Source organism: Nerophis ophidion, linkage group LG15 (genome assembly GCF_033978795.1).
Source record: "Nerophis ophidion isolate RoL-2023_Sa linkage group LG15, RoL_Noph_v1.0, whole genome shotgun sequence".
NCBI lineage: Eukaryota > Metazoa > Chordata > Actinopteri > Syngnathiformes > Syngnathidae > Nerophis > Nerophis ophidion.
The window spans coordinates 23,106,752-23,127,502 of record NC_084625.1 but is presented as its reverse complement, the minus strand read 5'-3'; the positions used below and the strand labels follow the sequence as shown (position 1 = coordinate 23,127,502).

General features: G+C 40.6%; 1 protein-coding gene across 7 annotated transcripts in view; it reads right to left on the bottom strand.

Moving 5' to 3' along the window:
• Window positions 1-19,485, bottom strand: part of sulf1 (sulfatase 1) — a 161,087-nt gene extending 141,602 nt beyond the window's left edge. For 6 of the 7 annotated variants that reach the window (XM_061921856.1, XM_061921855.1, XM_061921858.1 and 3 more), the window contains exon 1: window positions 19,362-19,485. The gene's annotated coding sequence lies outside the window, so the exon portion shown is untranslated. The remainder of the gene's footprint in view (window positions 1-19,361) is intronic. The other variant, XM_061921857.1, reaches the window with a different exon arrangement.
• Between the last annotated feature and the right edge of the window lie 1,266 nt (window positions 19,486-20,751).

Below are 20,751 nucleotides of genomic sequence, written 5' to 3'. Positions count from 1 at the left end.
GAAGACCAAAATAATGCTCTTTAGCAATCGCAAAAGTAATATACCGAACAGGATTGTTATTGATGATACACCAATAGAATATGTTCATCAAAATTCTTTCTTAGGAGTAGTAATAGATGAAAATATCTTATGGAAGCCTCATATAAGTTACCTGAGGAAAAAAGTTGCTAAATGTATTGGAATGATGAGGAGATCATGTCATTTATTGAACACCAATGCTCTGCTGTTATTATATCATTCATTTATCATGTCATATTTAACCTATTGTGTTGAAGTCTGAGGAAATTGTTATAAATCACATCTACAACCTTTAGTCACTCTGCAGAAAAAGGCCATCAGGATTGTTTCCAATGTTCACTACGGACATCATTCAAATCCACTATTTATGAACTTAAAGCAACTTAACTGAACGATGTGATCAATTATAAAACTGCTCAAATTATGTTTAGAGCTTCCCAAAACTCTCTACCATCCAATATACAGAACCTATTCCATGACAGAGATGATCACCATAGTTACAGTTTAAGAGGAAACAACAAACTATATTTGCCTAAATTTAGAACCACTTTAAAATCAATGTGCATTTCAGTGCGTGGAGTCGGTCTGTGGAACAACTTAGGGGACGAGTTAAAAACGTGTTCTAGCATGATTCAATTTAAAACACTGTTTAAAAAAGAAGTACTGAAGAAGTACGATGAGGAATGAGAGTGATGCCCTCAGCACAGAGCGATGGAAGAGAGGTGTATGGTCGGAGAGTGTTTGGGCCCGTGTGTGTGTGTGTGTGTGTGTGTGCATGTGTGTTTTGTCTTGTCTTGTCTTGTCTCATGGTATTGTTAGTGTACAGGAGTTTTTCTTGTTTTGTTTATAGAGTATTGTTTTTGTATTATATTGTTTATGTCAAATGTGGAATGAGCGAGAGGGGTTGGGCTATTATAAGCAGCTGCTTCATCCAACCCTTTTTCAAGCCTTGCATAAATATCTTTGCCAACATGTAAAAAAAACAAAAACTGTGTTTAGTTGTACTGTGCAGGTTTGAAATAAATATTTCAATTCAATTCAATTCAATATAAATCGTGGAGGACGAGTGCCTGTTGAACTCAACACACCCGTCCGGCTTCCTCTATGAAGGCTCTCCAAAAAAATGAAGGTAAACAAAAGCAAAGGCAAGGATCAGTGTGACTTAACACACACACACACATCTGAGCAACCCTTCATGCCCATCCTCCGACATCCTCATCATCTTCCCCCGCACAGTCTGTTTTCCCGCACTTTGCGAGGCATGTAAACAAAATGCACCAACACCATGTGTCACCCCTACACACACACACACACACACACACACACACACACACACACACACGCGCACACTCACTGCTATCTAAATTCAAATCATCAGCGGCAGTTTGCATATCACTCAATATCATTTACTATCAGCCTGCTTCTTCCTTGTTCCCATTCTCTCCTCCTTGGCCGACAGGTCCTCTATCTCCAGGCCAGCTGGAGGAGGTGGTGGAGTAGAATGAGGAGGAAGCAGCATGTTACCCTCAACTGTCTTAACTTCGTCCTATGCACTATAATGATGTCGTTAGGTGTCACAAAATGCGGCAAACATTACTCTCTGCTAAGTGTGACAAACCACAGTTCATCACTGCAGGAGGGATGGGTATCGAAAACATTTTAACCGATACTACTTTAAAAATGCTACTTTTTGTTAAAAAAAAAAAAAAAAAACTATGGAATTTTGTGATATTCGAATTGAAGACTAGTAATATAAATTCCATTTTTCATCCATCTATTTCCTACCGCTTGTCCCTTTTGGGGTAGTGGGGGGTGCTGGAGCCTCTATCAGCTGCATTCGGGTGGGACAGGCTCCAGCACCCCCCGCGACCCCGTAAGGGACAAGTGGTAGAAAATGGATGGAAATGGCACCTAGTACCCATTTAGAACAGATGCTGCTCGACCACAACGCATATTTAATGGACCGGACGTGAGCCGGACCTGACGTCATTCAAATCCATTCAATAGGGTTTGTGTTTCCTCTATTTCCGCATATTTTATTCTCTGTCTATTCTTCTGTTACTTAACCAACAGGAAGCAATACGTGAAGATAGGCGAACACACTTCCACAGAGCTAAAAATATCTTCTAGTGTACCTCAGGGACCAACACTCAGACCAAAATTGTTCAATCTCTATATAAATGACATTTGTAAAGTTACAAAGGACTTAAAGTTAGTATTATTTGCAGATGACACAACAGCATTTTATTCAGGAGAGAACACAAAGAAGCTAATACAAATAATACTAGAATAAATTAAAAAAGTAAAAAGATGGTTTAACAAAAACACTATCTTTGAATCTCCGTAGGACTAAAATAATGCTATTTGGTAACAGTAAAAGAGAAAATCAAACACAAATACAAATAGATGGAGTAAATATTGAAAGGTAAAAGAAAACACATTTTTGCGTGTAATAATAGATGATAAAATGAATTGGAAATCTCATGTAAAAAATATACAACATAAAGTAGCAAGAAACAGATTCAACAATGAATAAAGCAAACAAGTTCTAGACCAAAAATCCCTTCATATTCTTTACTGTTTGTTAGTGTTACCATATCCGAGTTATTGTGTAGAAATATGGGAAACAACTACAAATGTGCGCTTCTATCAGTAACTGTGTTACAAAAACGATAACAACACTTAAAACTTTTAGTATATCAATATGCGGAATTCAATTATGGTACGGATTAACCAAAGAAATCAAACAAAGCACTGATATGATTCAGTTTAAGAGACTGTTCAAACTACAATTGTTCACAAAGTACACAGAACAAGAATTATGATGAACATCTTGAACCCCCCTCCCCTTTTTTTTATTGAGACAAAGATTACATTTATGTATTTAATAATTGTATGTTTACTATGGTACATCATTTATTTATTATTTATCTGTTCACTCTTCTGTTACAGAGAACAAGGAAATTGGATAAAATTGTTATGGTATGAAAAAGGGGTAGGAGTAAATAAACTCTTCTTCTTCCGACTCCTTTTCGGATGTGCTGTAATGAAACGACTGGAACTGTGTGATGCATAACATTGTATTGTATGCGTGTTCGAAATAAACTGAAACTGAACTGAACTGTTTTCACATTAGATTTTTCGTTGTATGTTTTGACCACAATAACAAAAAAGCTTTTGTAAATGCACAAATCTTTCTTCCGGTGAATAACACATTTTTACATTTTTTGGGTTAGATGCTGTGGTAGAATATTTCATAATGCAATGCTGTTATTTTAAAGCTGACTTTGCACTGAACAGGAAGTAACTGTGTGCACAATGCTGTGTAATCATACCGCTGCTTAGCGCTTATAAGGAAGTTGACACTAAAACACACATCATAATAAACTGACGGATTATTCATGAAAATGTACCTTTTTGGCGCTTACATTTTATGTCAATTAATGAATGTCACAGTCACTTTTTTGGTTATAAAATCACAGGATCAAGAAAAGATAAGGCTTGACTGTTTAAAGTCGCCTGGATAAGGTAACGTACTAAAATTAAGCCGTACGCTGGAACAACAATATTTTTTGTAACTAAATTTCATACCTGCAGTCTGAAGTGCCACTGCACATGACATCACATGAGATTTCAGCAAATCTCGCAAGATTTCAGCTAAAGAGTGTCTGGAATAGGGATCAAGAATGGTGGTCATTCTGGAAGGCGAACGCAAAAAGAAAAGTGTTAATTTCTTTCCACACTTGCCTGACAGGTAAATGATGCTATGTTGTCTGTCTCAGTGTGAGCTAAAGCAGCTTGACAATAATAATAAAAGAAAAACTTTTTCCAAACTTTCAGCCGTCTTCAGTTAAGTTTTAAGGGCAAAATTAATAAAAAAAATAAAAAATTTACGAAACTGTCGGCTGTTCGCCACCACAAGAATATCATCACAATGGGCGAGATGAGCATTGATTAACTACAAATAACTCATATTGTTCATCCATATATAGCAGAAGATTAATAACCAACCTAATCATTATTTTTGTGTATACTTTTTGTTTTATTTGTATTTTTTCATGTAAAATATGTGCCTTGAGCTCAATAAAGGTTGAGGAAGTGGGAGCTATTTTGATCAACTACAGTAGGTTGGCAACAACCTAGTTAATGATTGAGTGTCCCCGTCACTAGTCTCTTCCAGCCAATCAGAGAGGTTCAGCGCAGGTCTGGAGGTGTACACCATGTAGCCTGACACCCCCGGCCCCGTCGCTAATGATCCTCCCATCCCTAATATTGGTTTAACTTGATCGGCCTGTTTGGAGAGGTCTGAAAAAAAGTTCCGTTCAACTCCGCTGCCGTCAACCCAGCCGTCAGGTCAGAGACCATCTTGGAAAAAAAAATAACTGACGCACATGCAGTATGTCGTGCATGTTTTGACTCGCTGCGACGGAAAAACATGAATTAGCAAACGTCGCGGCTATCCTGGAGAGTGTTTAGGCTTTCGATAACTTTTGTAAACTCTAGAAGTTGACATAAACAGCCAGGTGGAATATTTTGTAGCAGCGTCACATGACATGACAGAAATGACAGGAGGAATGACTCTCTCCTTCCTTTTGGGCCAGAAGCAGTTCCAGACTTGTAGATCACCGTGGCAACTTTGCTGACCTTTCACCTTACGTCGTGCTACACCTGTCAACAAGTCACAACTGCACTGTGGGATCCCTGCCCCCACTGCCCCCTCCCTAAACAAGAGACACTTAGGAAACATGAACTGCTGTCACCTGGTGCAACAACTCAACGCAACATTCATTTGATATGGGTTAAAGGCCTACTGAAACTAGATTTTCTTATTTAAACGGGGATAGCAGGTCCATTTTATGTGTCATACTTGATCATTTCGCGATATTGCCATATTTTTGCTGAAAGGATTTAGTAGAGAACATCGACAATAAAGTTCACAACTTTTGGTCGCTAACAGAAAAGCCCTGCCCTTACCGGAAGTCGCAGACGATGACGTCACCCATGATGGCTTCTCACATCCTCACATTGTTTTTAATGGGAACCTCCAACAAAAAGAGCTATTCGGACCGAGAAAACGACAATTTCCCCATTAATTTGAGCGAGGATGAAAGATTTGTGTTTGAGGATATTGATAGCGACGGACTAGAAAAAAAAAACGTGATTGCATTGGGACAGATTCAGATGTTTTTAGACACATTTACTAGGATGATTCTGAAAAATCCCTTATCTTTCTATTCTGTTCCTAGTGTTTTAGTGAGTTTAATATTACCTGATAGTCAGCAGGGTGTATCCACGGGTATGTTGACGCCAGTGTCTGAGGGCAGTCGACGGCAGCTGTAGGGACGGCACAAGCTCAGCTGATCTCCGGTAAGTGGCGACTTTTTACCACAATTTTCTCACCGAAAACTGCTGGTTGACAAGTGGTCGGGATCCATGTTCGCTTGACCGCTCTGATCCATAGTAAGGTTTCACCTCCGGGAATTTTAAACAAGGAATCACCGTGTGTTTGTGTGGCTAAAGCTTCCCAACTCCATCTTTCTACTTTGACTTCTCCATTATTAATTGAACAAATTGCAAAAGATTCAATAACACTGATGTCCAAAATACTTTGTAATTATGCGGTTAAAGCAGACGACTTTTAGCTGTGTGTGTGCGCAGCGCTAAAATTTCCTAACAGTCCGTGACGTCACGCAATCGCGTCAGCATTCCGCGACGTTTTCAACAGGACGGTTTGCGGAAAATTTAAAATTGCAATTTAGTAAAATAAAAAGGCCGTATTGGCATGTGTTGCAATGTTAGTATTTCATCATTGATATATAAACTATCAGACTGCGTAGTCGGTAGTAGTGGGTTTCAGTAGGCCTTTAAATAAGCAATTAAATAAGGATTTTGTACTTGTTTTGAATTTGTGGTTGTCAAAAGTTTCGATACTTTGATGCCAATACGTAAAAAATTGGATACTAGCTTTTTCTGGAAAATTAATACAGAAGACACTTTTTCCCTTGGACAGCCATGTCTCTTTTTGGCGTGTGAGCTCTGGGCAGCCAGCGCCCGCTGTCTTAAAAAATGAGCCTGTTTTTCTCATGTATTTATTTATTTTAGTCATTTTGCCACAAATGCGGATTCGGCGCATCCATTTTAGCCCTGGCTTATAAAAAAATTATAATGAAACTTTGGCGGTATGCTTCGTAACAGAAGGGAATTTTGTTGGCGATTAGCAATGCATTAAAAGCGAAAACGAGATGAAGTGAAAGAGAAAAGCGTCCTGCATCATGCATTTATTCGGTAATCAACTACAAGCGGTCAGTTGAGATATTCGCTGCACGAATAAGAGCGGAGAGCCACCTACACAAGCCCGGCAGGGAGTGTTACTAATGTGTGCAATGAGTGCAGAACACAAATTTGTTGCAACACAAACTTTATCACATTGCTTAAATGACAAAGCTTAGAGACACTCTTCTGTCATTTGGTAGCCCGATGCCTTCCAAGTGAAATATGTAAACCATCCATCCATTTTCTACTACTTGTCCCTTTTTATTGTCGCGGAGGGGTCGCTGGAGCCTATGTCAGCTGCATTCGGGCAGTAGGCGGTGTACCCCCTGGACAAGTCGCCACCTTATCACAGGGCCAACACAGATAGACAGACAACATTCACACTCACATTCACACACTAGGGCCAATTAAGTGTGGCCAATCAACCTATCCCCAGGTGCATGTTTTTGGAGGTGGGAGGAAGCCGGTGTACCCAGAGGGAATCCACGCAGTCACGGGGAGAACATGCAAACTCCACACAGAAAGATCCCGAGCCCGGGATTGAACTCAGGACTACTCAGGAACTTCATATTGTGAGGCAGATGCACTAACTTCTCTTCCACCGTGCTGCCCTAAATAATCATTATCTGTAAAGACTCTGTATCATTAAATGTAAACCAGTGGTGTTCAAAGCCAGGGGCTAATAGTGGGACATAGCTCTTTTTTATGGACCTGAGAGGCACATTGTAAAAATGAAATACTTGGATTTTTTTATTAAACAAAACAAACACACAAAAACAGCAAAAATGGAGCAAAAAGGCTAAACGTAATGAGAAAAAGTTGAAATGTTGATACTAGTAATGAATTAAAAAGTAAGGCTGACAAAGTTAATGCAATAACGTGTTAACTATAAGTCCCTTTAAAGTCTATTTATTTTTTAACGCGCAAATAACGCACATGCATCCTGACTCCCTTTTGACCCTTGAACCATTCAGTAGCGTGGGGAAATGTAATGGCGTCCAGTTGCTGTTGAGCCACAAGCTCCAAAATAGCGAGGGGGACATTAGGAAAATCTTAAATCTAAAGCCATGGCACGTTGAGAAAACAATTTTATCTTCATCCGTCGTGAGACGAAATCATTGGAGCAAAACGCTGCTTGCGCGCTTTGTAGAGAGGAGAACCTTCACACCTGTATTTACATTACAGTTGAGTGCATTACTAACATAAAATGTAGAAATGTAAACTGGAATAAAAGCTCATCAGAAAGACAGTAGAGCGGTAGTCTAGAGTCACTTTTATTGTAGATTTTTGTCAAAACATCTTTCCCTACCAATCACGTACTTCCGGCATAACAATATTACCGCTAATCTTCACATCTGGTCTAACAATGAAGCATCGGCTTACGTTACGATCATGCTTTGTCAAAGATGTTTTTTAATCTGCGATATTTCTACCTATTTTTACCTAATGTTTTATGACAGATTGAAATAAAGTGTATATTATTTTATAACCTGTCTGGATTGGTAGTCCGCAATTACAGAATGTTTAGCAAGCTGAATATTACATTTTATTAATAGAGAGGGTTGAAACATTGTCATGCAGAGATATTAAAACTATTAACTTGTAAAACATGTAATGTATAGAGTATCAGAAGCATCCATTCAGGTAGAAATATTACAGATTACAATACCAAACATCTTTGACAATCAAACCATGATGATTTTGTGTTATTATTGTGTGATGTAGGTGTCTAAACATGGAAGTGGACTCCTCCCCTCCCCTCTGATTCAAAGGGCTCCTACAGTAGGAATACAAATACTGTATTGCTACAAAGTACAAAATCTCACAAGACACCAATGCACTGCAGTTTGTTTTTTTTAACTCTCTTTAAAAGGACGTTTAGTGAAGTGAGGTGAATTATATTCATATAGCGCTTTTCTCTAGTGACTCAAAGCACTTTTACATAGTGAAACCCAGTATCTAAGTTGCATTTAAACTGGTGTGGGTGGCACTGGGAGAATTTAGGTACAGTGTCTTGCCCAAGGACACAACGGCAGTGACTAGGATGGCGGAAGCGGGGATCGAACCTGGAACCCTCAAGTTGCTGGCACGGCCACTCTACCAGCCGAGCTATACCGCCCATGTCCTCTTTGTGTTGAGCTTTTTTAAAAAAGCCTTAATGTTTGAAAGATATTTCATCAAAGCATACTAATTGTCCAGTCATGGTAACAAAAACTTGTAAATTATCCTTATAGGTTCCACTTACTAATGACGAAAAACAATATTTATCTGCGATTAATCACGATTAATTTTGAGTTAACAATGAGCAAAGTGTGATTAAATATTTTAATCGTTTGACAGCTCTAATAAAAACAAATATTTTTCTTCAAATATGTTTTAGCCTTTTTATTAGCTTATTTTATTACAAATCATATCCAGAAAGCGCCATGCCACTACTGTTTTTACGTAAAATAGTTAAGTGTTTTATTAAGCACATAATTGTTTGTTATGATATACTGGGTGGTCATAGTCCACTGCTGTTCTTTTCTTCAACTTGTGGTCATCAATCACAGGTTTTTGATCATTTTTATTTAACACTAACACTACTAACCTTTAATACTAACCTTGGGAGTTTTACAGTAGTTATCATGACTACAGTTCATGTGCATGTAGTACAAACTCCCGCAGTCGCTGCAAAGAGTTACCGCTCTGCCTCTTGGATAAGGCGTGCACACGGCGATTATCGAAGCTGACAAACTTATCGAGTTCACTTTTATTTATCATTCGGTTAATTGACTTATTAAATGTCGGCCCAGGTCTAGTGTTTTAATCACTGAAACCATCTAATTTTGCAAAATTGTTTGAACAAACTGTTGGCTGTTTCTTGGAGAATGTTGGTGGAGGTTCCCACCAGAAGCGAATATGAAGGGACACAAAGGGAGATGATTTGTTGAGTCGGGGCTTTGAAGTTTTATTGCTCGGTGGAGCCTCAGAGGTCAGGGCAAAGAAAGGTCTGAACTGTATTGGACAAGTACGCTGTAGTCTGATCCGACCTACCACGTTGCTTCCTGATTAGATGCAGTTCATTCATTGGGAGCCGCAAAATTGTTTTTAGGGATTTGATACTGACCTCATCACTGGAAGCCCCCCCAACTTTCGCTTGCTATTCGGTCTTCCCCGTTCAATCAGATGCCTGTCCATTCCCTACGACGTTACCATGTCTCCCCCAAACACACATGAGGGCCCATGTCCGCCGGAGAGAAATCCCATCTGTGTCCTCATCCATTCTACAGGTCTGGACATGAGCAAACAACAAGCTTTCACCACCCATGGCAACCCTTTTCACTTGACACTGGCAAACACACACACGCACACACGACGGTCCTCCGATGGTAACATCCGCTGCGAAACAAACTTTTTTTAGAAGGGACATCCTGCCGATTCACAAAGCTGTCACAAAGCAAAACCCAAATAAAAGTAAGTATTTAGAAAACATCCATCCATCCAATCATCCATTTTCTACCGCTTATTCCCTTTTGGGGCCGCTGGCGCCTATCTCAAATGGTGATTATAAAATCATTCATTGTCGCCATAAGTACAAGCTTTATCATACAAGTGTATCTCGACATTCATTTGTTAAAATGATAGTACTTTGAAATTTGCTGAATTAAAGTATTTTTGTGTGAAACTGTAAACATGTTCAAAGCAGGTTCAAACTGTTTGCCTTAAAAGAAAAATTAAAATCCAGGAGACCACTTTGAGTCTGGTGTAGATAAATATATTCGCCAGGCTATTTAAAAAAAACATCTTAGATTGTGTTGTAGTTGACAAAGCAACAATTTGTTAGGTAAACTCTGTAATACACTACAGTAAACTTTTTCCTTATCACTTTTAATTTGTTCCAAGACTGACTGCAGAAAAAAAAAATTCAGCAAAGGAGGAATTAACAAATCTTTTCATAGCTAGAGCACAAAAGCCCAGTTTGAAATATAAATAACTCCCGATTTGATTCTGATTCTTGAGGTGACGATTAATTTTTGAATACATTTTCGATTAACACAATTCTTGATTTATTATTTGGGATACAATGATAAAACATTTTCAAAACAAGACATGGCCTGAATAAAAACTTTATAATAGATTTATTTTTGAATGTATGTTTTTCTATATAGAATTATTACTTTTACATAAATAAATAAATACAAACAAACAAAAAATCTACTTTCATTCTTAGCATTTTTTTTTTATATAATTTTTTGAAACGATGAATCGATTAAGAATTGGCACACATACGACTTGCGATCAATATGTAAATCGATTTTTTGAGCATCTCAACTAAATAGAAATTTTAACAATATGAGAGCCTTCCAAACATGAAATAAATCCCACATAAATCACCCTTAAACTGGTTGAATCCGATATAGTAATGCTTCCTGAGACTGAGACAATCAGTGGACATAATACTGAACAGCAGGTTTTGATTGCGTTCATCTCAATACTACTGTAGTATTGCTATTTTTAGATTATTTAGCCATTATTCATGCTTGTAAATACTTAATTAGATATATATTTTTTTTTTGTTATAAAATTAGCTTTGAAAATACCACAAATCTGCAATAAGAGCAAGGCAAGGGATGACTGTACGTACAAAAGTTAGGAATATTCTGCTTTTTGGGTGAAATTTCTGCTGAGGCGCCACCATATTTATTTCAACTTTCAATATCCCTCTCATCGCTTTCGATATTTGGTAAAAGAAAAACATTTTTATATCACGTTTTCACAAGTGCACTTTTACTGTTACTGATGTTTATAATCTGTCAGCTGGTTCAGTTCCACGTCACATCACACGGAGCATAAAGAGTGAGCGTGATGGGAAAGTTCAGCGCTCAATCAGGGAGTTTGCTTGGACAGATTGGACAAATATTTCTTTTGTGTGGTCGTCTCCACGCCTCTGTTCAGCTCTGACAGCCACAGAGGGAGCAAAGGAGGGAGGGGGCGGTCCAAACGGGACTACATTAGGGACTTGGTCCAAGACGCAGGGGTGTCTCAGCAGTTGTCTGTCTGTCTTCACTCCACGACTAACCTGAGCTATCAATTACATTTATGGGGGGGAAAAGCGGCTAATAAAATAGCACATGCAGGCTACATTGCATTTTTTTCACACAACATTTCTTTTCATAACTCTACGAATGAAAGGTGGCGAGAAAATTTAATGGAAAGTACGCAAATACCACAGCAAAGACTCCCCTGTAGGATCCAATAACTATTTTAATGTCACTCTTAAAGAGCCGCAGATGTCTTCTGCGCCATATGGGGCCATCTAGAGAACCGTAATGGCACACCAACTGCAAGGACACAAAAGCAGCCCAAACCACATGTCGCTGTAAATCAAACTGCTGTTCATTTGCGTCGGAATCTGACACGCAGCACCAAAGGCCAGGTGAAGATCACAAAGAAAAAATAAAGAAAAAACATAAAAACACAACTAACATAAAAAAATCGCCCATAAAAATGGATGGACATTTGTGGCGCCCTCTATCGGTTGAGGTCAAAATGCTTTGTAAGATATACTAGCATACCTGTAATGTAGATATCCTCAAAGTTAAGTAGGGATGTAACAATTAACGGTATGATAATAAACTGCAATAAAATTTCCGCCGGTGAGTATGATCAATTCAAAATGTTATCGAAAAACCGTGATCATTTCAAAACTCTTGGTGATACCGTGCAGGGGTGTCAAAATCATTTTATCTCAGGAGCCACATGGAGGAAAATCTGTGCACACGCAGGCCCGACTGTTAAAATCATGGCATTAAAAAAAAATAAATAAGGACAACTTCAGATTGTTTTGTTTGTCTTAATTTGTCCAAAAATAGAACAAACACTTTCTGAAAATATTACAATAAAAATCCATCCATCCATCCATCCATCCATCCATCCAACTTCTTCCACTTATCCGAGGTCGGGTCGCGGGGGCAGCAGCCTAAGCAGAGAAGGCCAAACTTTCCTGTCCCCAGCCACTTTGTCCAGCTCTTCCCGGGGTATCCGGAGGTGTTCCCAGACCAGCCGGGAGACATAATCTAACCAACGTGTCCTGGGTCTTCCCTGTGGCCTCCTACCGGTCGGACGTGCCCTAAACAACCCCCTTGGGAGACATTCTGGTGGCATCCTGGTGGCATCACTGTTCCACCGTGCTGCCGGCACATGCACTAACCCCTGTTCCACCGTGCTGCCACTAACATCACATGTTTGTTTGTTTTTTCACATATGTAGCATCATCTTCAAATATACAAATAGTTGTTATTGCAACATCTAGTGGACACATTTAGAACAGCAGTTTCTTTCATTCAAAAATTTCGGTTCATTTTTATACTTAACTAACTCATCCTGTGGGTCGGATAAAACCTGTTCGTAAGTTTGACATCCCTGTTTTAGGGCATATTCAACAATGCAGTGACAAGAATAACTGTGATAAATTTTGGTCACAATAACCTTGACTGTGACCTTTTCTGCAGAGATGTTTGGATTGATAGTGGACATGGTTTTCAACCAATCTTACTAAGATTTTACACTCATAAGTATGTTAAAGGTGTGTACCAAATTTTACAATGATTTCATCAACACCCATAAGTTACAGATAGGTGTTTTGTAGAGCTGTGAGTAATGTTAAGTTGATTCGATAAAAGACTTAGCATTTGTTGATATATTTTCACTCTTTTGTCTACAGCGGTTTATAAGCAGGACACAAACACATATATTGGAGTGTCCTCATTTAGGCAATGTCTACACTACAGCGGATAACCCCTTAAACACATAATTATTTAGCCTAAGCTCCATTTCAACCACAGTAAACTATCATTTAAGGTCCCCCCCTCCTTTGACAATTTTTTACAAGGGTAAGATAGCTGTGTATTTCTTGAATCTCCGGTTCCTAGCTTTGTATGGACTCATTGATCATTAAAAAAATGAGTTCGGAGAGGAAGTGACGCCAGAAACAACGTGCCTCACACAGGAAGTGATATCAGAAAAAACACGCCACAGCCAGCTTCATAATTAGGCGGTTTTGTAACCCGGAGCGAACCACTGGAAATATGAAGGCGAGTCATCTAGACATGCTCGTGTGTCTCATTCTTCTACATGTACAGACGCTTGTGTAAATCACACATGGATATCTTAAGAGAAAGCGATTACAGCTATTTTGGATACAACACTTCTCAGACAGCAAGAAAACTTTCCAAAGTCCAAGTCAACTGTGAGTCTCCTTAGCGAAAAACTTTGTCCAATTGTCGAAGGAGAGTCAACAAGAACGCAAGCTCCCGTGGATGACGATAAAAAAGGTAGCATGTGCTTTGTAAAACCTGGCTGTCGAGGGAAGACTAACTACGGAATACGGAAAATGCATTTGGACTGGCAAAGCAGACTGTATCAGTTATTGTCCGCAATGCATGTCGCGGACTCAACGTCTCGATCCAGAGTATATAAAATCACCAAAAAGGAATGGACAATGAAGGTGAAGGCAAAAGAGTGAGGAGTGTCCTGACCAGCTATCTAGATCCCTAGTTTGATTGATGTAATATGTTCTTCATCACATTCTTTACGTGTCCATTAAAGATTTGATTAATTTATGCATACTTGCCAACCTTGAGACCTCAGAATTCTGGAGATTGGGGACACCGGGGGGCGGGGTTAAGGGAGGAGGAGTATATTTATAGCTATAGCTAAACCTATGGATAACGGAGACATATATAATAGTCTCCTTTTCAGGTGAGAGAAGACGCTCCCAATATTGTTTGTCCGGCTGGAAATTTTTGGACATTACTACTTGCCGTAATTTTGAAGCAATGCATGATGGGAATCCGGATGTTGTGTGTCAGTGTATTAACGTGCCGGCTGGAATAAACACACGCTGAGAAATAGCTCCGTGCCTGCCTACTTTATGGGTTATAGCTAAACCCATGGATAACGGAGACATATATAATAGTCTTCTTTTCAGGTGAGAGAAGACGCTAAAGGCAGTACCTTTAAGGCATGCCCTCAAAATTGTTATCCGGCTGGAAATCGGGAGAATGGTTGTCCCGGGAGATTTTCGGGAGAGGCACTGAAATCCGGGAGTCTCCTGGAAAATTCGGGAGGGTTGGCAAGTATGAATATATGATGTCTCAGGTCTGATTCACTAGGCCCCACGGCACACAGGATTCCATCCATCCATTCATCCATCCATCTTCTTCCACTTATCCGAGGTCGGGTCGCGGGGCCAGCAGCCTAAGCAGGGAAGCCCAGACTCTCCTCTCCCCAGCCACTTCGTCCAGCTCTTCCCGGTGAATCCCGAGGCGTTCCCAGGCCAGCCGGGAGACATAGTCTTCCCAACGTGTCCTGGGTCTTCCCCGTGGCCTCCTACTGGTCGGACGTGCCCGAAACACCTCCCTAGAGAGGCTTTCGGGTGGCATCTTGGCCAGATGCCCGAACCACCTCATCTTACTCCTCTCGATGTGGAGGAGCACCGGCTTTACTTTGAGCTCCTCCCGGATGGCAGAGCTTCTCACCCTATCTGTAAGGGAGAGCCCCGCCACCCAGCGGAGGAAACTAATTTCGGCCAGTGGTAACCGTGATTTCGTCCTTTCGGTCATAACCCAAAGCTCATGACAACCGGTGAGGAAGGGAATGTAGATCAACCGATAAAATTGAGAGCTATGCCTTCCGGCTTAGCTCCTTCTTCACCGCAATGGATCGATACAGCATAAGGTTGTCCCGATCCGATATTTGGATCGGATCGGCCGCCGATATTTGCCAAAAAATGCGTATCGCCAAGGCATGGAAAAATGCCGATCCAGATCCAGTTTTAAAAAAAAACTCCGGTCCGTGTTTTCCAACACACCGATTTAAATAATACATTCCACCCTTCTGCTGCTCCCTAAACTCCGTTCCGCATTTTCCAGAACACCTTCAAAACATCCACAGGTCTGCCTTCTAACTGTTCTGACGGCCGTGTGAATAAAAAGTTACGGTAAAAATGTCAGCTGTGTGGGATTATTTTATCCTACAAAATGAAAAAGATTCACCTAATTCAGCTGGCTAGTTGTTATCAAGAGTACTAAAATCCTTTTCAGCATGAATCTGACAACTAAATAGGCTAAATACCTTTAAACTTTAATACATGCTCGGATAGGCCAGTATCGGCCAGTATCGGTATCAGATCGGAAGTGCAAAAACAATATCGGTATCGGATCGGAAGTGCAAAAACCTGGATCGTAACATCCCTAATATAGTGTCCATATTACTGAAGACGCTGCACCAATCCGCCTGTCGATCTCACGATCCACTCTTCCCTCACTCGTGAACAAGACTCCGGGGTACTTGAACTCCTCCGCGAAGCTGAAAGACCTTTATGAAGAACACAAATCGAGGACCCAGATTTCCCTCGCCCGGACGCGGGTCACCGGGGCCCCCCTCTGGAACCAGGCCCATAGGTGGGGCACGATGGCGAGCGCCTGGTGGCCGGGCCTGTTCCCATGGGGCCCGGCCAGGCACAGCCAGAAGAGGCAACGTGGTTCCCTCCTCCAATGGGCTCACCAGCCATAGCAGCGGCCATAGAGGTCAGGTGCGATGAGAGCTGGGCGGCAGCCGAAGGCAGGGCACTTGGCGGTCCGATCCTCAGCTACATAAGCTAGCTCTTGGGACGTGGAACACTGGATTCCAGTTACCGTATTTCCTTGAATTGCCGCAGGGCATATAGTATGCACCTGCCTTGAATTACTGCCAGGTCAAACTCGCTTCCCAAAATAATTAGTGCATGCTTAGTATTACTGCCTGGTCAAACTCGCGACGTCACGAGTGACACTTCCCCTGTCATCATTTTCAAAATGGAGGAGGCTGATTTCCATCCATCCATTTTCTACCGCTTATTCCCTTTTTGGGGTCGCGGGGGGCGCTGGCGCCTATCTCAGCTACAATCGGGCGGAAGGCGGGGTACACCCTGGACAAGTCGCCACCTCATCGCAGGGCCAACACAGATGGACAGACAACATTTACACTCACATTCACACACTAGGGCCAATTTAGTGTTGCCAATCAACCTATCCCCAGGTGCATGTCTTTGGAAGTGGGACGAAGCCGGAGTACCCGGAGGGAACCCACGCATTCACGGGGAGAACATGCAAACTCCACACAGAAAGATCCCGAGCCTGGATTTGAACCCAGGACTGCAGGACCTTCGTATTGTGAGGCAGACGCACTAACCACTCTGCCACCGTGAAGCCGAGGAGGCTGATTTCAATACCGGTAATTTGAAATTGTATAAAGCAGGGGTCTCAAACTCAATTTACCTGGGGGCCACTGGATGCAGAAACTGGGTGAGGCTGGGGCGCAAGAAAAAATGTCTTTAAAAGATCTAACATGCACTTTTTAATGATTTCACCTTCTATGAATGACTTTCCCGTCCTAGCAGCAAACTTGCCAATCCTCACGATTTTTCCGGGTGATTCCTGAATTTCAGTGCACCTCCCGACAATCTACCGGTGCAACCATTCTCCCGAATCTTTCCCAATTTTCAACCGGCCGACATTATTAAGGGCTGCCGTGACTGCACTGCCTTTAACGTCCTCTACAACAGTGGTTCTCAACCTTTTTTCACTGATGTACCCCCTGTGAACATTTTTTTAATTCAAGTACCCCCTAATCAGAGCATAGCATTTTTGATTGAAAAAAAGAGATAAAGAAGTAAAATACAGCACTATGTCATCAGTTTCTGAATCATTAAATTGTATAGCAGTGCAAAATATTGCTCATTTGTAGTGGTCTTTCTTGAACTATTTGGAAAAAAAGATATAAAAATAACTAAAAAACTTGTTGAAAAATAAACAAGTGATTCAATTATAAATTAAGATTTCTACACATAGAAGTAATCACCAACTTAAAGATAGATAGATAGATAGATAGATAGATAGATAGATAGATAGATAGATAGATAGATAGATAGATAGATGGATAGATGGATAGATGGATAGATGGATAGATGGATAGATAGATAGATAGATAGATAGATAGATAGATAGATAGATAGATAGATAGATGGATAGATAGATAGATAGTACTTTATTGATTCCTTCAGGAGAGTGCCCTCTTTGGGGATTGTAATAGAGATCCATCTGGATTCATCAACTTGATTCTAAACATTTCTTCACAAAAAAAGAAATCTTAAACATCAATATTTATGGAACATGTTCACAAAAAGTCTAGCTGTCAACACTGAATGTTAGATTGTTGTATTATTTTTCCACAGTTTATGAACTTACATTCATACTTTATTGAAGTATTATTCAATAAACATATGTATAAAGGATTTATGAATTGCTGCTGTATTTTAAAAATGTTTTTAATAAATCTCACTTGTTCCTTGGCATACCTCCAGGGGTCCACGCACCCCCAAAAGAAGACTACTGCTCCACTACATGTCATCGCGCACGCTCTACATCACACAACCGGTGTGCCGACTCTGTATCATGTTGTGTGAGACTTGTGCAGAACATCGTCAGTGGCTGCAATACGTACTTGTTCAACAGCCATACATGTCACACTGAGGGGGGCCATAAAAATGGTTTTAACACTGCTACAAATATGCGCCACACTGTAAACCCACACCAAACAAGAATGACAGACCCTTTTTGGGAGAATTTCCACACCCTAACACAACTCAAACAAGAGAACAAATACCCAGAACACATTGCAGGGATACAATATACAACACCTCAACCAACGCAAGTAGGGAGGGTGGGGGAGTGGGGGGTTGGTGGTAGCAGGGGTTTGTATATTGTAGCCCGGAAGAGTTAAGTCTGCATGAGATTCTGGGTAATTGTCCTGGTGTGTTTATGTTGTGTTACGATGCGGATGTTCTCCCGAAATGTGTTTGTCATTCTTGTTTGGTGTGGGTTCACAGTCTGGCACATATTTGTAACAGTGTTAAAAGTTCTTTTTACAGCCACTCTTAGTGTGATGTGTGTAGCTGTTGATCAAATATATCTTGCAATAACACACGTGCGTCTCACATGGCCAGATGCAACATACAACTGGGCTTGCACACTGTCAATTCAGGATGTAGTGGGCGCCAAAGGCAGTGGCACTCCCTGAATATTGTTGATCTAGTAAAAATTGACAGGGGCTTCGAGAGAATTGGTGCCCTGAAATTCAGGGGTCTCCCGGGAAAATTGGGGACGTTGCAAGTATGACGCTGTCAAGCGCCGTTCATATTAAACTCGCGGGCCGCACCAACATTAAATTGTCATATCAAAGCGCAGGCCGCACCAACATTAAATTGTCATATCAAAGCACAGGCCGCATAATAACGTCTCGCGGGCCGCAATTGGCCCGCGGGCCGCATGTTTGAGACGCCTGACATAAAGGAAAGACGATTAAGAGCTATTCAGTAGGATTTAAGGTCCAAGCTTACATCACACTCAAATTTTTACTGCATACCTTTGGTAAGTGCCGGAATGAGAAGAGGTTTTAAAATATTTAGCGCATGCTTACTTTTACCGCGTGCCTTTGGAATGACAAGAGGTTTTAAATTAATTAGCGCCCCGGCGGCAATTCAAGGAAACACGTTAATTAAAATACCACAACACTGGATATTGTTCAGATAAGTTACATTTAAAGAACTTGCACACACAGCAACATTGGATGTGACTATGACGTGCGCATTTTCTGCGCATGCGTGTTAGGTCGCGTTGCGCCGGCGCCTGGAGGGGGTTTTAAACGAGGTATTGTTGTGTGTGGACACGGATAAGGTTAGGTGGGATTTACCCTGGATAACCTTATCTGGCTTCGTGTAAACGGGGCATTATACTGGAATTAAGTACATAAACTATAAATGTTTAGTTTAATTAAAATAAAAGGGAACATACTAAAGACTACTTTCCTTCAACATGAGCGAGCTCGACAGTGTTTATCTAATTAGGTTACATGCACACCACCTGTGGCATCTTGTGGAGACCTCACACAGTTCAACTCCTTCATAGCAACTTATGTGTAATATTTTTGTACATATTAATGTCTCGTGGGTAAGTCTGAAGGCTCTTTTTTCAAAGTTAATTACCGACCTTAACACACCGACAGCAGTCCTCATGTCTTGGCTCCAACATCCACAGCGACACTTCCTCAGTATGCACCAATCACAGTCACGGAGAGCCAGGTGCGTTCAGGAACCCCGGAATTCATCATCACACTACCAGAGAAATGCATGTTGTTGTTTTTAGCACATTTTCTTTGTTCCTGTGTTGCTGCTGGCAATTTATTGTGGGTTTTATCACCTAGTGTTGGATTTATCACTCAGTTATTATCTTATTTATTTAAGTGTGTGAATTACTTTTCACAAATCCCGTACAACAAAAAGGCATTGCACAACTTGAAATGTAATCTCATTCATATTGTTTTTTTGCACCCCTGCTAAGTCATTTTCAAGGAAATGTCTTCCAGGTCGGCCACAAAACCGACTGCAACATTAATTCATCCTTTGTGGCAGCGAAACCATAATATTATTAATTATCATCCATTTGTCTTCATTGTCTTGGAGCCAACGTGTGGCTAAAATATCAATTCCAATGGGGGGTTTCCAGGCCGCCTCGGACCAAATATGACGCAAGGATGCTTGAAAAAAGCATTTGGAGGAAGAAATAATTAAATCTCCTTTGGGCTGTGAGTGATTTGTTTAATGGAGTGGACAGGGGTATTAAATATGATTACATGAGACCCCCCCCCATCATGGTTATGGTAAGACGACTGGCAACGACGACGAAAAACCTTTCTAGTCAGCACATCTGGCGCCCTGATAGGCCACGATAATGTTTGTCAATGTTTAGGTTCAAACATTCTGAGAGGAACGCATTGTGACTGCTGAGCGATCCCATTCAGGGGGGGAACTCACATCAGGCTTCTGGCAACGTCGGGTGTTCCTTAGCAACCGTGAAACCTGCCGCTTTCCCTGAAATGAACGAGGCAGCATTGCATAACTAATAGCTGTCGACAGTCAGCGTGTTCTACTGTATGTCATCAAGGGCCCGTACTAGAAAAATACATAGACCAGGGGTCACCAACCTTTTTGAAACCAAGAGCTACTTCTTGGGTACTGATTAATGCGAAGGGCTACCAGTTTGATACACACTAAAATGAATTGCCAGAAATAGCCAATTTGCTCAATTTACCTTTAATAAATACATGTGTATATATATAAAATGTGTATTTCTGTCTGTCATTCCGTCGTACATTTTTTTTCCTTTTACCGAAGGTTTTTTGTAGATAATAAATGATGAAAAATACACTTAATTGAAAGGTTTAAAAGAGGAGAAAACACGAAAAAAATGAAAATACAATTTTGAAACATACTTTGTTTTAAATTTCGAATCTCTAAAATTCAAAATTCAACCGAAAAAAATGAGGAGAAAATCTAGGTAATTAAATTTTTTCTGAAAAAATAAAAAAAATAATTTATGG